This window comes from Sminthopsis crassicaudata, chromosome 1 (genome assembly GCF_048593235.1).
Source record: "Sminthopsis crassicaudata isolate SCR6 chromosome 1, ASM4859323v1, whole genome shotgun sequence".
In the NCBI taxonomy this organism is placed as follows: domain Eukaryota; kingdom Metazoa; phylum Chordata; class Mammalia; order Dasyuromorphia; family Dasyuridae; genus Sminthopsis; species Sminthopsis crassicaudata.
In genome coordinates this window covers 228,455,301-228,471,386 of record NC_133617.1, presented here as the reverse complement: position 1 = coordinate 228,471,386, position 16,086 = coordinate 228,455,301, and the positions used below count along the sequence as shown (strand labels likewise).

At 33.9% G+C, this 16,086-nt stretch overlaps 1 protein-coding gene across 18 annotated transcripts in view; it reads right to left on the bottom strand.

The window, feature by feature from the left end:
* Nucleotides 1-16,086, bottom strand: part of DLGAP1 (DLG associated protein 1) — a 1,106,389-nt gene that overhangs the window by 391,953 nt on the left and 698,350 nt on the right. The window lies entirely within an intron of this gene.

Sequence of the window (16,086 nt, the reverse complement as noted above, 5' to 3'; positions counted from 1 at the left end):
TATTTGAGATGCACTTAGTTACATGGAGCACTTGCAGAGTATTTTGGGCATTCATTCCCACTGTCTGTGTAGACATAAGCCATAGCAGGACTTCTTAAACTTTCCCCACTCACAACTCCTTTTCGCCTGAGAAATTTTTACATGACCTCAAGTATATGGGTATATAAAATAGGTAAACAAATCAAACATTTACTGATAATAAATCATGACTTTGCAATCCTCACATTCAGTTATGAGATCTTGTATGGGATGGACTACAATTTAAGAAGCTGGGAACTACAATATGAACTTCTCAGAAGAAACGCTAGTTGGAAGGCAAAAGGAAACAAAGAGACATAATTTTTGGAAAAAGTATTCTCCACTAATATTCAACCCTGGGCTTAAAAATTAGATTTTTGTTTTGGGGGAGACGTAGGCAATGTGTATCCAAAAAATCATATTTCTTTGGGTTACATTTACTGACAATAAATCATGATTTTACAATCCTCACATTTAGTTATGAGACCCCATATAGGATTGTGGATCACAGTTTAAGAAGCTGAGAACTACAGTATGAAGTTCTCAAAAGGAACTCTATTTGGGAGAGTAAAAAGAAACAAAGAGATGTAATTTTTGGAAAAATATTCCCCAACAAGATTCAATCATGGACTTAAAAAGTAGATTTCATTTTTGGGGAGAGATAGGGAATATGTGTCCAAAAATCACACTTATTTGGGTTATTTTGTCTCTACTCCTAAGGAAATATTCTAAATAACCCTTTTATAAACACAGGAATCCACATGGGGCTCAAATCTAAACTATTCTTGAGGGTTTGTATTGTCTCCAGAAGGAAAGCTAACTTGGGTTGCTAGAGAGGCAACCCATTTTTTCCCCTAATAGAACTGGATCATCTGAATTAGGGTTTTTCTTGTAATTTCTCCATCAGTGGGCTTAATGTGCTCAAGACCCAGTTTGTGAACTCTTGAAACTCCTTCAGAAGTCTGGGATTCAGCAGTTCTAGACATTCAGTCACATGGTTCACTTCTCCATAGCTGCCATCTATCAGCACAAGAAGTTATACAACTGTCCGTGGCTTGGGTCAGGAGATGGTGGGGGATAAATGGGAAGGGCAGGAACTCTTCTGGGACCATATGGCTGAAAGTGTAGTCACTGCCTCTCACTGCCACCTTTCAGTGCTGTAGGAGCACATGCAACAGCAGCAACATGACTGTTCTAAAGCTTCCCTAAATGGCTTGGAGTGGGGAGGGATGATAGGTTAAGTATCCATACAGACTTTCTTTCCACCCCTAATTCTGGATCCAGTTTTGTTCTTAGATTTCTGATACATTGTCAGGCTTGTATTCTTATTTGTATATCTATCATTCTTTATGGAAAAGAGCCAAAATTATAATGACTCCCTTTTTATTGGCTCAGCATGGTTCTGTCCCCATCACATTATCATTCCCAGTGGTTTAATCTTAAGGACATATACTCAGTCCTACAATGCAGTGCCAACGGGCCAAAAATGCACTGAAGACACACTTCCCTATAATAATCCAAACCAATCAAACCATTCCCAGTGGCTGAGTCTCAAGAAGCTATCTTCAATCTTCTCAATGTGGTGCCAATGGGCATGTCTACAACCTCCATAGGAAGATGCAAAATCTCAAACAAAGGCTCATTAAACTAATCAGAGCATCCAATCAACCCCCTACATTGTTCATATGCAGACTTCATAACTTAACCTAAAACTTGATCTCTCATTTTTATGCATCCTTTTTTTTACCTCACATCAATTTGTTATATTTTAGGTATGTAGCAGAAAATTAATTCACAATGATTAATGTTAAGACTTCACAAGAGTAACATATTCAGGTCATCTCTAGGATGAAATAAAAAAATATAAATTCCTTGAAGGTAGGTATTATTTTGTTTTTGTGTCTAAATGTTCAATGCCTAACATGATACCTTCCATGTAGTAAGGTACTTAATAATCTTTGTAGAGCAAAAAGTGACATATTATCATGAATACAATTATCTAAAATGTTCATTTGTAGTTTTATAATAAAGAGGTAACTTCCTACATAAAGTTTTAGGGAAGTACATCTTTCAAAATACTGCAGTAGCAATTAAATAAATGACAATTTAAAGGGGCTGGTACACCTTCCAAAATGGCTGTTTCACTCCAGGGATATGAATCTCTCCTACCTAGCAGATTTTGAAGTTGGCCTTAGAGGAAGGCTGTTGTTCTATTCAATAATGGGGTAGTTCTATGGAATCCCAGTGAGTTATTAGAAAAACTGGGATTCAAGATTCTATGTTTCCTGTTCTCCTTCCCCAACCATTTAGGTGAAATTGCTTTTTTGCAGAAGCAAACTTTTCTAAATTAAACCATGCTGGGAGTTCTAGGTAGGCAGATAGCAATTACTTGGCCTTAACAACCATGTACTCTTGTTAAAAAAAGTCATGGGACCCTTTATAACCTCAGTAGGGTCTAACAGTCTCACTGATTTGGTAGTTCCATGTTTTATTTAAACCATTAAAAGGAAAGGGGAGTATACACACTCATCAAATCATGAATCTTTTTCAGTTTAGAAGAACTGACCAGCATTACACTTTTCTGTTTCCCAAAATCTTGGACACTTCTAAATTTAAATTTACTCTTCCCCAAATATCTATAATTTGAGTTAGATGTAAATCCAACTACACAAATGTAGAACATACTTCAGTCCAGAAAGTTGCTTTCAATGATTAACAATGTGAATAATTCACTTTCATAGATAGCTTTTCATGCTTACAGAGCATTTGAGATTCATTATTTCTTTTCACTTTCATAACATTCTATGAAATAGATAGTACAAATAATATTATCCCCATTATACAGATGAAGAAACTGAAGCTAGGTTATGAGACTTGTGATGCGTGGATCTTGCCCCAGGCTTTCTGATTTCAGAGTTCAGGCTAATGTTCCTTATACCACACTGCTTTTAGCGACATTTATTGCTATGCTTTAATATTGTACCAGAAAATGTCCTGCTGAAATATAGCTAACTTTTACACGAGAAGATATACTAATATCTGTGGTACAGTGAAAGGAGGAGTATATACAGAGATGTGGATGATTGACTTGGCTATTTCATCCGAAAATAGGACAATAGGATCTGGCCAACATGGATGTCATTATATCTGTTCTATTATTGCATGCATGACCAGTGCCCACTCCCTCTGTTTTCCACCTCTTGTTCAGGGAGCAATAACAAATCAGTACTATAATTTCTAATGGAAAATATATGACAGCATTGTCCCATGATTCCACTGATAATTCCTATAATTGTCTAGACCAAAGCTCCCTTCTACTAACATGTACTGTACTCCTTCCTGTAAGATGCAAACTTCTTGATATTTTGAGTTTACTATCTCATGTTTGTACTTGAATCTCCAGGATCTAGTACTGTCTGTGCCTATCATTTATTAGGCACTTAAATTTTTGGCAATAGAGCAGACATTAGTTTTCTTGTCTGTAAAATTAAAGGATCAGTTAAATGCTGTCTAAGTGCCTTCCCATCTCTAAAGTGTCAGGATTCTCAATTATGTAGACAAGTAGCATGTAGTGGTAGCTAGGATTCTTAAGGAAAAATATATACTTTTCTTAAAACCCCCACACAAATGGGTAAGTTGATCATAAGAATAATTAAGCACAAAGAACAAGGACAGGCTATTGTAATCACTGAAAAACACTATGAAGAAATTGAGTATATAAATATGACGGAAAATAAGCAAAAATTATAGTGTGAAATACAATATCATGTCAGTAATATAATGCCCTAGTTTAAAGTGCAACAAATGATAGTTACTTGAAAGAAGGTACTTTCAAATTTATAAAGTGCTTTACATAAATTACCTCAACTCAGATTATATCTCAAGGCTAAGGGAATAGAATTTGTAAACTACAGATAAAGTCTTGATTTTAATTTATGCCATAATCTAGAATATATTACTAAAAGGTATGATTAGTGCACACTCAGAAAAGAAAGCAGGAATCATAGTGGTCTATTATGATTTCATGAAGAACAGGTCACAGAATGACAGATTGTCTAGTTCTTCAGGTTATAATGACTCTCAAGCACTCTTTTGTTGATACTCTGAACACCCCATGTCTACTAGTTTTCCTTCCTTTTGAAACAGAAATGTACTGTGTGCATAAGTCGTGTTGCCAACAGAAGAGATTGGTCCTACAGATGTTTATGGAGAGAGAAGACATTTAAGAGAAGAGAATGACTGGATAGTAAGGAATAGGTTGATTAGCAAATGATGAAGTTAAGCTCAGAAATGGCTAATCTTGGGTATAGCTGACTTCTAATCAGAGTATAGTTATTTAAAACAAACACAAAAGAGATTTCTTTTTATTTTTATATAGCAATTTGTAAAATTGTAATGTGAAAGCTAAGGTAAATACAATTCAGAATATGAATTCATTTTGATTAAAAATTCAGTTCAATATTGTATGAAATGTAATAAAATATTTATTTTGGGAGTACAATGATTACGTAAGGTTGAATATGTGGCAAAGCAACTGGTACATTACAATTTGCATCCTATGGGTTTCTCTCTCTCCTTTTTTTTTCTCTTTAAACCTCATAAGATAACCCTATCAACGAGTTCTTGTTACTAGGTAGATTTTGTTCAGTTCTTTGTGAAAGCCATAGAGAGTAGGCAGCAAGCAGGAAAATCCGCTATTTATAGGTGTTTCAACTAAAAGTGTCTGTTCAATATGCTATGGAAGACTTCCAAGAGGTGGGAGAACAGGAAGCCGTCGTCTAAAATCAACTAGATGGCTGGGGGAGTGTTATGGGGGAAATGAGAGATTTTACATGGAAACATTTGAGGCAGATGATTGGGGAGTCATTTTCAGAGTTTAGGATTAGACATTAAAGGACTTTTCCCAAACCTGCTATTGCAAAGGCCCTTAGCTACGAAACAAAGCCAAACTCTTGATAACTCATGAGAGAAGGGAACAGTTTCACCTCACAGGATAATTTTAAGATAGCATCTGTCAGAAAGGAGATTTCCTTTTAGCCATCTACTTGCACAAGGCTGCATAGTCAGATACTCTGTCTGGAAAGCTAAAATTTCCTGGAGGTCTAGAATCTATTGTATTGTTTTTATAAGATTATTTTTTATATTTTTCATAGCATGGATATTGTGACATTCACATGTGAAGGTTTTATATAAATTCATGAAAGGAAGATTGTTAATGGCTTCTCAATGAGGAGATCAGGGTATTTGGGGGAATATCACTAAGCTAAGAATTGCAAGAAGGAATATCTCTAGTTCCTACAAAGTCAATCCCTCTAAATATGTTCTCATTTTGACCTTAAGGAAATTCAGGAATAAAAATTCAGGAACTTCAAATTCAAAATAAATTCCATTTTTCCTTAGTGTCAAGTCTGGCCAGGTTCAAGGGCCTTCTAGTTGATTCATAGAAGTTCCTAGACCATCTATCTTGAAGGTACACTGAAGGTTTAGAAGCACTTAAAAATCTCCTTCTTCCAAACTTGCTCTAAAACAGTTCTAGACCTTTGCCTGATTCAGAAGTACTAGATAGAATCATGCTAATCCCAGTATGGCTTGTGGGGATTCATGTGCCTGACTAGTCCTTGTAAGCTTCTATGATCTGGTCATCATTATTTTAATAAGATCTGGGTTATCATCTATAATTGGTTATGCAATAATCTGCTACACAAATAGAGACCATTTATCATAAGCTTCTCCTTCTATACCCTACACCCCCAAATACTTCTTTATGAACACAAATTCTTTTCTTGCTTCCCTATCCAGACTCTGATGAAGCAGATAAAGAGCCTTTTATGAAGAAGGCTCTCTCCTGTCAAGACCAATCACTCTATTTGTGCTATTTATTCCATATCCTACTTTTTCTTTTGGAATATTGTTTGGTTTATAAATTCCTCTCTTACTTTCACTTTAATTTTATCTTTATCCATTGGTTCCATCTTTGCTGACATGTCCAATACTTCCCATTTTAAAAAAAATCATTTGCTTAACATTGCTATTCTTTCAAGCTATCATCCTCTGTATCTTGATTTCATAGTCAAACTCCTAGAAAAAGTTATACTAATTACCTCTTTTCTAACCTCCCCTTTTCTTCTAAATTCCTTGCAATCTTGTTTTTAGTCCCAATTGAACCTAATGACACAATTACTACTGAGTTTTTCTCATTAATTTCTTAGTTATCAAATTTATTGACCTCTTTTTTTGACACTGTTGATTACATCCTTCTCCTAGGTACGTTCTTCTTTCTCATTCTGGGATACTTCTCTTTCTTGGTTGTGCTATCTGACTATTCCTTTTAAGCCAAACTTTCATGAAGTGAACATATTACAAGGCTCTGATTTCAGTTCTCTTCTTTCTCTCAATTCTTTTGGTAATCAAGGGTTTAATTTTCATTCTTATGCAATAATTTCTAAATCTACATATCAGACAAACTAAGCATTTAATTGGTACCTATTATTTTATATCTACTTAATAACTACTACAGGATAGTAGTAAATATTTATTGCTAAGTGGTAAAGATAGCGGCAGTTCCATATTATCACCACTCTTCAAGACATCATCTGGATGTCCCACAATAACCTTAAAACACAACATATCCAAAAGAAAACTCATTATATTTTCCCTTGAATCCTTCTTTCCACATTTCTGTTGATGGAAACATCAGATTTCCAGACTACCATCTTAAATCTTCTCTCTTTCTTAAACTCATAATCAATCGATAATTTGCCAAGTCTTTTTGAGCCTACTTTCATAATATCTTTAGTATCTATCCCATTTTCTCCACTCAAACTGCCTCTACTTAGGTCTACACGCTCATCATCTTTTATTAGTCCTAATTGGTCTTCATGCCTCTAGATTATTTCCATTTCAATAATCTCTAGAGTAAAATACAAAATCATAAGCCTGGCAGTTAAAGCTCTTCTCAATATGATTTCTGCTTAACTTTACAGTCATATTTCCTAACCCCCCCCTGAAAATTTAGATGCATTGTTCTGACTGTGTTTGAACAGAGTATTTCTGTAGCGATATACCATACTCTTCAGACAGACTGGTGTAGTAGGAAAAAAATCTCTGGACTAGAATCAAAATACCAGAATTTGAATGCTACTTACATGCTTATAACTTTTTAACTTGTAACTTTCTGTGCCTCCATTTTCTTATCTGTAAAATTAAGGGGTCATATTTCATGACTAAGAATATTCCTTTCAAATCTCCATCCTATTATTATATTATTTATACTCTTTATTTATTCCTTTCTTCTTCCAGTACCTTATTCTAGTAGTAGTCATCCTATCTTATATTTTTGATTATGTTTTTTATTTTAAATATTTTCAAAAAATACTTGTCTGGAATGCTAACATTCACAATAAGTTGAGGTTGGTGAGAGAAACTAAGGAGGGAAAAAAGGGTTTTTATTAGCTATATTTGGAGAAAAATAGTAAAAGAAAGGATAAGATCTATGTTTGGGGTAAAGGGGACCATAAATGACAACAAAGAGAAGGAAGAAATGTTTGATTCATATTTTTCTTCTGTCTTCTTTACCAAGGGGAATGACTTTTGAACAAATGATGGAAAAATGACTAACAGGAAGTTGATATCCAAGATAAATAAAAAGCTGTGAGAAAGGAACTGGATACCCTTGATGAATTCAATTACCTAGCCCAGAGAAAGTACACAGTCACTCATATTTGAAGGATCATATAAAGTGGAATATGTGCCATATGACTGGAAGAAGAAAAGTAATGTCTTGAAAAAGGAAAGAGAATGGAATCTATCTGCAAAGCCTAGACCAGTGAAATTGACATCAATTCCTGGGAAAATTAAAAAATAACTTGCCAAAAGGATGGTTAATGAAAATTCAGAAAAAGAAGAGAGGATTACAAGGAGCCAAAATGAATGATTCAGGAACAGACAACATCAGATTAACTTTATTTCCTTTTATAATAGTTAATATAGTGATAATTAAAGGGTAGAGTGGAGATACTGTTTACCTTGTTTTTAGAAAACATTTAATAAAACATCTCCTGCTATTATGTTGGAGAAGATTAAAAGAATAGATATGATTCAATTAATGAATTAAGGACTAGTTGATTGGCTAGGTTCAGAGTAGCTGTTAATGATTCAATTTTGATGTAATGGGGTACCTTTAGTATCTCTGCTTAGCCCTCTGTGATTCAACACTATCAGTGATGTGGATGAATTGCAAATGACTTATTCATTATATTGGCAGATTAAGCTTGATGGACCAGTAAAACACTGGATAGCAGTCAGAATTTTAAAAAATGTTGACAAAATAGAAGATTTGCCTAGATAAAGAAAAACAAGAATCAGCAGAATTACTGGGGAAATACTTCATGATAGATAGGCTCCAGAATAGACCAATGACATCAGAGTCTACAACCCAGAGTTGCAAACCAGCTCAATCATATGGGTTTTCCTCCATCATATGTTTCTATGGTCATACCCAAGATACACTCTGTGTATCTACATTTCTTCATTTAGTCAACAAGCATTTATCATGTCTTTACTATATACATGGCACTGTGGTAAGTGAGGGGAATACAAAGAAAGACAAACTTTTGTTCCCATATTCTAATAGAAGAGACAACATGCAGAGAATTATATGCCAACAAGATATGTAAAGATAAATTGGAGATAATTACAGATGGAGGGCACTATTAAGGGGGCCTTGGAAAGATTTCTTTTTTTCAGATTTTAGTTAAGATTTGAGTAAACCAGGAAAGCCAGAATCCAGAGATGAGAGGAGAATTCCAGTCATGGAGCACAAACAGTGAAAATTCTACCCACTTTCCTCCATAGAAGTTGAGTGTATTGGAGAAAAAGTGTTACTGAGTTTATAGATGGTTGCAATGTATTTATTATTATTGCATTTGGTTAAGTATATGAATTCCTGTGATCTTATTTTTTTGTTTTATTGCTAAGTATATGGGTATGATTAAGATTTTAAAAAAAGATGTTAACAATTGATTAAATCTAATATGATGAAATTAAATACAGGGTAAAAATAAAGTTTACACTTGGGTTCAAAAAATCAACCTCAAAAGTGTAAAAACAGAGCAGGTATGTTCAGATAGCATATTTGTCTAAAAAAGATCCAGATGTTTTATAGAATAGCAACTTTGATGTGAGTCAACAGTATGATGTGGCAACTCCCAAAAGCTGGGCAAAACTATGAGATTAATCTTTAGGAATAAGGAGATGATATAATTTATCATGAGCTCTAGTTAGAGTTCATCTGAATTATTGTGTTCAGTTCTGAGTGCCATAGTTTAAGAAAGATATTATATAAGCTGTAGAACATATAGGGATTGTAATGAATATGTTGAAAGGTCTTAAGTGCATGTAATAATATGAGGACAAATTGAAAGAATTAGGGATATTTGGCTTGGAAAAGAGTAGATTGAGAGGTCAATAAGAAAATTTTTTTCCCAAAGGTCTGAAGGGTTACCATCGTAGAACAGAGATTGGACTTCTTATGTTTATGTTCAAAAGGCAAAACCAGAAGTTGTGGAGGCAAATTTAAACGGAGTTAAGCTAAACTTCTAAAGTTTTTCAATAATGATACGGGGTGCTTAGAAAAAGGGTGGCTTTTCTCTCATTGGAGGTCTTTTAGCAGAGGATGGATGCCCACTTCTCTAGTATTTTGTAGTAAGGATCTCTTTTGAATATATTAGACTAAATGCTGAGATTCACAATTTCTTGATTCTCCTTTTCTAGTTGTTCCTTCTCAGTGGTTATAAACATGATGAAATTTTCACAATCCTAGAGCAAATCTTTTCTTGATTTTTCTAGCTCATCTAGCTTCAATTCTCTCTTCTTCACTGCCAATTTTTTTTGAAAAATAAATGTTCCATATCTAATGCCTCTTCCTTCTTCTATATATTTTGCCTCAATTTCTTCAAACCTGGCTTCTGTCCCCAGAACTCTGCTAAAATACTTGCTCTTTCTTAGTCTCTTTGCAGCATTCGATACTGCTGGAGACCATTTCCTATACGTTATTCTGGTTCTTTTCATATTTTCCTAACTAATTCTATTGTGTGTACTCTTCCCAGCCCTGTATTAAAGGGCTGGTTCCTTGAGGCTCTATCCCTGGTCTTCTTTTCTTTTCATTGGCTACTGAAGTTTCAATTATTACCTTTATGCAAATGACTCACAATTCTGCCTTTCTAATTCTGACTTCTCCAATTCTGAGCTCCAGTCCTGAATTTCTACTTGTTTACTAGCAACCTCCAGTATCTCAAATGTTTTATTGTATATCCTGAATTTATTATATCTACCTCTCCCTTCCTAAGCTTGCTCCTCCTTTTTAATTTAGTTGGTTAATTTTTGAATTTGTGGAATGAAAAAAGCATTTCCATAACAGCTTCTCTTTCACTTCTTACTTGTAGTATCACCATTCTTCTGTTTCCTATATTGAATACCTTGGTTTTATTTTTAAATCTTCTTTCTTTCCTTTTTCTTTTATACTTAATCTAATCAATTCTTCTGCTAAAACTTCTTTTGTATTTTACTTCTTGTCTATTGCCACTGTCCACACTTTCATGATTAACTTCTTGAATCAGTGCAATAATTTCAGAATCAGTCTTCCTTCTTCCACTCTACTCTTTTCACTAACTTGTCTTTCATATTGATGCCAGAATATTTTCTACTCAAAGATATTCAGTGGCTACCTATTGCCATAGAACAAAGTCCAAATATTTTGAGATATCTTATCTTATTCTCCTATGCCCAATCCATACCCTGGCAAGATGCAATATTCTTTACTTCTCCAATATGAGCTCTTTTAAAAAAATTTCTCTCTCTCTCCCCTCTCTTCTATGCAATTGGACTTAAGTAACTTGCCCAGAGTCACTCAGCTACTTAGTGTTAAGCATCTGAGGCCAGTTTTGAATTCAAATTTTCCTGACTCCAGAGCTGGTACTCTATCCACTGCTCCATCTAGCTGCCCCAACATAATCTCCTTTATGGGGACCTTTTCTGATTCCTCTGATTAGTAATTTTCTTCATGCTTGGACGTGTAGTAGCAATTTTGAAATTTTCTAACTTACTTATATATTTTGTATTATAATGGTTTGTTTTTATGTCTTATCATCCTCATAGTATATATGATAAACTCTATCCTATTAGGATAGAAGCAAGTTTTATCTCTACTCAGTTTTTCCTCAAATGTATAACAGTTCTAGATTCAAAAGGAATTTAATAAATGTTTGTTGAATATATAAATGAATTAAAAATTACAAGAAGAAGCATCATGGAATCCATCCACAAGAAAGTTGCATGATGTAGTGAAAATTGGATTGCACCATCAGTGAAAAGATGATTTCCAATTTAAGCCCTGCTAATATTTAGTCATAAGACTTTGGGCAAATTTCTTTACCTCTGTGTATCTAAATTTCTTCATTTATTCAACAAGCATTTATCATGTTTTTACTATATACATGGCACTGTGAAAAGTGAGGGGAATATAAAGAAAGACAAAAATTTGTTCCCATATTCTAATAGAAGAGACAACATGCAGAGAATTATATGCCAACAAGATATGTAAAGATAAATTGGAGATAATTACAGATGGAGAGCACTAGCATTAAGGGGACCTTGGAAAGATTTATTTTTTCAGATTTTAGTTAAAATGTGAGTAAACCAGGGAAGCCAAAATCCAGAGATGAGAGAATTCCAGTCATGGAGCACAAACATTGAAAATGCTAACAGTCAGTAGATGGAGTGTCTTTCTGCAAGTGAAGAACGGTAAAAAAAAATTCTGAGGTACTTTTGTAGAATAAAAGGGAGAAAGGTAAGGTAGAAAAAAATAAGAAATGAAAGATAGGGTCAATTTATAAAGGTCTATAAAATGATAGGCTTACATTAGCTGACCTTTAAAGACACAGTCAGTTTACTGGAATTTGCTCAAAAATATTTACATTAGTAAATTTGGATTAGTGGGATTAATTATCCTACTGGCAGTATAATAATGGATTTTAAAGTGCACCAATCTTAGACATAAATATCTGGGAGATTTAGAAGAGGACTAGGTGCCGAAGAGTATGGCCTCAATTGTAAACTACCATTTATTAAGATGCATAAACTGGGGAAAAGCAGCAAGATAAATGTGAGAAACATTTGAAAATCTGTACTCATGGTTTGTGATTAAGAAATTGTCACCTTAAACATATGCCATAATAATAATTAATAAACTAACTGTTCCTTTGGATTATGCTTTACCCCTCTTTTCTTGGAAGTGCAACTCTTTTTATTAATTTTATTTGAGTTTATGATTTATTTTCACTTGTGATGGTAAACATCAAAATGATCCTAAAGCATAGACTAAATTTCAAATAAAATAAATTTTAAAAAATTTTTAAGTAAAATAAATTTTAAAAAAAGAAAAAAAAACAATTAGGAAAATATTGTGAAAGGATGACCTTTGAGTTTAGCCTTTACTCTATGGTTATTCTCTACTAGCATGATAAATAAGAGAGGCAAAAATGTTCCATATGTCATTCTAATTTCTGTAGTCTTATGAGAATAATCCTACTAGGTTTTCAAGCAAGATGATTAGTGAGTCAGCATTTACAAATTCTAAGAATGAAAGGTATATAGGCTGCTATTATCTTTTACTTGAGCTTTTTGAAAAATGATCATCTTTCAGAGCTATGGAGCTGAAGCAATCCCTAGGGAACTTGATGTGCCTTTTAATAATGGAAGTGTGGAAGAGTGGTGAGGTCCTGGGTAGAACAGACCTGAAAAGCTTCTCACACAACCAGTAACCCTACAGCTGTTCCCATTAATTAAGTGAGTCCTGTTGACTCAGCAAGACTTGCTTGAATGAGGCAGCTGTGTCCCCACAGACCTAAGGTGTAAACCCAAAAGCAGGTATTGTCTGAGCAAACAGAGGTCTTGAAGAAACTAGGGGAGCTTGTGTTCCCTCCGTTAATATTGAACCATAGGAAACCTGACCCAGGGATTCTTAGCTGTTAAAAAATCAATGGCTTTGTTATCTCTTCACCCACAAACAAAAACTTTATTTTATTTGTTCACAGACTCAAATAGCCCAAGCCCCTAGCTGGCTCTATTCAGATGGAAGGAGATTTTTCATCACTGATGCAATTTCTTTTCTCCTACCCTGGTTTAAATGAAACTAGATCTAGCAAAATAAATAACAGGTTACACACTTTTACATATAAGCTAAATGGATGATAGTACTTTTTGGGATTTGTATAGCAACCATTCTCAAAACAATTTAACACTTTAATATATATGTACTTTTTTTCTTCTTTGATTTCCTATTTCTTGTAATTAATATCACCCTCACTCTTAAGAGAAGAAAGTAAAATAATCACAGGTCCTTAATATAGTACCCATTTTGCAATGAAAAAACTGAGATAGTAAGCAATCTGGTTAGTTGGTCCAAGTCACATCTGAGTAAGGTAGTCATTTTTTGCATTTGGTATTCCATGACTCACTCAGCTACACAATTCTCTTAAGAGATTATTAAGTTATATTAATTATAATTATATATGCATAAAGATATATTTTCTTAAGCATGCAGACACAAAACTTTGCAGCAGCATAATTGCTTTTTACCATATTAATAATCTTTTTAGATAGATAGATACTATATAGCATCTCTTTTCCAGAAGTATATTTACCTCTCAGTCCTCTCAGTCTTTGAAGACAGAACAACAATAACAATAATAACAACAATAAAAAGCAGATGCAAGGTCAGCCTTGTTCCTTTACTATAATGATTAAGAAAATCTTGGGTACAGATTGTTTAGACCCAAGGGGTTCATAGATAGATTTCAAAGATACTGAACATGAATGGGAAAAATTATCTTTGTTTTTCCTCACTTCTAAAATATATCATTTTCGTTGCTTATAATTGTAGATGACTACTATGATTCTTAGGTGGGATCTATAGGTTTCACCCAATTACCAATGGGGTCTATAAGACAAAAGAGGCTAAGAAACCATGGTTCAGATGAACTGTCCAAAGTTAGAAAGTGAGTTGGTGGAATGCCTTGGAAGTGGAGAAAGAAATATAGAGGACCTAAATTTCTTTACTATCCAGTCTTGCATTACATTTCCTTTCCATTATTCAGTGGAATGACCATATTCCAACTTGTGGATTTGGACCACACAGGAGGAGATAACTTATAGTATGGTTCCCCAAGCTTTTTTTTACATGGAAGAGCTATTTTTTTTCTTTTGAATATGTGAGGTAGAGGGAAGTGGGAAGTTAATGTTGCTAGTAAAGTCCTTTAGTAAAAAAGCATTTAGTAGAAGGAGGTGGTGATGAGGAAATGATATCAGTTTTAAGAATATATGTATCTTGACTGAGAAAACAATGATACTTAATTTATAATATCTTTAAAGGGAAACTTTCTTATCCTCACAACCAATCTTCCCTATAGATTTTCCCTAAACCAATTGTTTAGGATACTTCAGAATATCTTAACATTTGAAATGTGTTCCTTTGGGTTTTGAAGAGCTTTCCTCCTCCAATAAAATGCAAGTACTACATAAGAGAGGTCATAAGCAGAGGTTCTTAATGTTTTTTGGTGTGTTATGGACCCTTTTGGCAATCTGGTAAAACCTATTTACCCTTTTGCAGAATATTATTTTTAAATGCATAATATAAGATATAGAATTACAAAGAAAACAAATTCTATTGAAATAAAGATGCCTTTTTTTTTTAACCCATTCACATTTAAGAACCCCCTGGAATCTGTATGCAGACCTCTTGAAATCCCATGGACCCAAATTAAGAACCTCTCTTATGGGATTATCACATTCTCTCCAATAGTGAGATTAAACCAAACATTTAATAAGAAAATGGGGAATAGGAGGGCAGAAGGATTAACCTTTGGAGAACTTTGGTGAAAAATTATGACAACAGGCTTCACCATTCTGTCTAGAAAAGGTCTTGGATTGGATTGGAAAGGACTGGCTGCAAGTGATTAGATAATACAATCCTAAACATATTTGTTCTATTTGTTTCCTCTTGAGTTTGACGTCCTGAAAATAAAGCAGGTGGGAGTTTAAGGACTGAAGGAAGAAGAACTGTGAAGCCTTATTCATTTCATTCTTTTGTAAGTTTAAAATACACCATAATCCTTTGTAGATTTGTATTTACAAATCACCAGTAATTATTTAGTGAATGATATGTGTGTGTATGTGTGTGTGTGTGTGTGTGTATTTGTATGTGCACCCCTTTTAAGCCTTCAAAACCACAACATATTTATATTTTAACTTTTGACCTTTATTTTCCTTTTCTTTTTCTGTGCCTTGTCTCTCCACTCAAAGAAAAAAAGTATGATTTTTGGTGTATGAAAATAAGATTTGGAGTTTGAATGAAGTTTAAAGGCCATTTTATCTCATATTTCATTTCATAGGTGAAAACTGAAGCTCAGAGAGGTTAAGCTATTTGCCCAGAATCATGCAGCTAGTAAGTTCCTGAGGTTGGATTTTAGCTCATGTCTTTTTCTGCACATAGTAGGAGCTTAGTAAATTCTTGTTGAATGAATAAAGATAGACAAAGAAAGTCCCAGAATAGAATAATAATATATAACCTCTGAAAAAAGGTATTACTCTCTACTTAATCTTCAAACTCATTTCGTAATGAAATGGAACTGGGATAGAGTTTCTTCTTGTACTTCAGTAAATGGAAAAATCCCATTTTCAGAGATACTCTCAGGAAAATGTCTATAATTAGAAGATCAGGGGACTCATAATAGTTCTTGTCTTGGTCCCAAGTGCTTTCTTTAAGAAGGAACAGAATAAAAATGAGTAAAAATAAGAAATGTGTCAAAGGTAACAGAAAAACAATAAGTCTTTGAGTTAGTGGCAAAATTCTCAGCTCTCCTCTTTTTTCCATTATCATTTTCTTCCAATTTCTTGTTTTTTTCCTATTCAACTTTAGAAAATATACTCTTATTTCAGTTTGACAGACGAAGAAGAGGCAATGGGATTGAGGTTAGGGAGAAAACCAGTTATATCCTTACTGAATAGTAACTG